Source organism: Penaeus monodon, chromosome 9, assembly GCF_015228065.2.
Source record: "Penaeus monodon isolate SGIC_2016 chromosome 9, NSTDA_Pmon_1, whole genome shotgun sequence".
Taxonomy (NCBI): domain Eukaryota; kingdom Metazoa; phylum Arthropoda; class Malacostraca; order Decapoda; family Penaeidae; genus Penaeus; species Penaeus monodon.
In genome coordinates, this window is record NC_051394.1 from 52506034 (window position 1) to 52508049 (window position 2016).

Below are 2016 nucleotides of genomic sequence, written 5' to 3' on the forward strand. Positions count from 1 at the left end.
GAATGATAATAATGGGACGTGGTCAAGAATTATGCAATCGCGTAAGATTTGATCAATAAGAAGGATATCGAGTGGCGATTATGAAAGCCCTGATTGATACGTAAATTGAACACCTGTGGTATTGCTATTTACTGAACGTCGTTGAATTGAATATATTGAATGGAACTGCTGACTGGTCTATATATCACAGATCTGGGGTTCTGTGGATCAGAAATTCAGAATAGAGTTTGTTTCTGTTGAACGTAACGGAACTGCTCCCAAACGTTCTGAATATTTTTGCGTTTTTTGGGGATATTACAAAATCGGTGTCTTTTGATCGTGACTTGAACTGATACCTTATGAAGAAAATACAACACTAATCTAAAAAAATAATAATAATAAATTCTACACACTGATACCCAATGTCGCTCGCTGTTGACAAGAGGGAATCCAACTTTTGTTTTGACCTAAAGAACTGCTTTCTTGTTGATCGAAATACAAATAGTGTTTTTGCACCGCGTGAAATCCTTTACTGATGATTCGAATTAATATACTACTATTGAATACCACAATATATCTTTCAGTATATCAGAGTAAGAAGGTTTGTTGGATACCACGATGATTGTTTTCTCTTGTGCAGAAAAAAAAATTTCATTTTCTTACAAAGAAGTTTCTTTTGATTTCTCAATAAAAAAAAATGTGCGTTGCCTAACGTAGAAAAGATTCGTTTTAATCTTTTTATTTTTTCTTGTTAGTTCTTCTTGAACCACCTGAGACATAATCAGTCGCGCAGAAGAGAATTCTTTTCTTTTACACACGACGAATAACAATCACACGGTCTCTGGGTTTCCTCTCCTTGACCGATGTGTTCAGTCAGGCAACTTTATAATGAGCGTGCATGTGATCAGAGAGCGATTACTTGCTGCCCATTAGAGTACCGTTTTTGGCCGATTCGCCCATTCAACTCATCTGCTGGTTGTTATGGAAGCGAAGCTGGGTTAGTTGCGTGTGTTTGTTGATGCGTATGTGAATGCGTGTTATGTAATGACAATATGAATAGTAATTATTATTTTCACCATTATCATTATTGTTGTTAGATATGTTATTCTTATATTATTGCCATTACTTTTATTACTTCGATGGTGACTATCAGTATTATCATTATTATGGAATGAATAGTAATTACCACAGCGTCCTGACAAATGTTTTTTTTTTTCATCTTCTTTTTTTAATTTGCATAAAACCAGTGAACTCCTCTCAAAGAGGTTCTTGTTTACCTGCCTTCCTGCAACTTCGAGACCTGCCGACTGTATTGGCAATAATCCCACTTGAGTACAGATCACTGCAGTATTTCCATGACTGTTAATGTTCTCATTCCTCCTGCTTGTGGCCGAAAGCACTTTGCTTATAATAGAAGACGGTGCTATTTTTAAAAGTACGCTTTTAAAATACGCTCTATCTTGAAGAACTCATTGCCCGTGATAAGCGCATGACACATTAGGCCTTATCGTCTTCGTTAAGTCACGATGGAAATAAGTTTCGAGATTTTAATGGTCATTTCCAAACGCCGGTACAATACTTGAATACCATTCAAATAAATTTTAGTCATGCATTTCTTCTCGATGGACGTGGTGAAGGTTTATGGACGTAGATTCATCCAAAGACTTCTGTAGTTCGTGGTTGCATCTGCAGACGACTTCTTCGGCGCTGTTTGTAGCAGTACTTCCTCGGAGCTTATGTCTTAGAAATATAAATAATCCTAATTTGCAAAACAATATAATGTCCATCTTACCGTGTGTCCTGGTTATGAAGGGGTGTTGTTGTCTTCTTTTAATTATGTTTTTTTTATCAGCTGTTACTCTGTTCAGACATGATTTCAAATTGCCTCATTTCCTTCGATAAATTATCACTGCTTCAGTTTCTGTTCAAGTACAAAACGTGTCACATGACCCTCGTACACTTCAGGTCCGTCCCCTGGCGATCAGGCCACGCCAGTAACGCTTATCTCAGTCCTACGTATAACTGGACATAAACCCT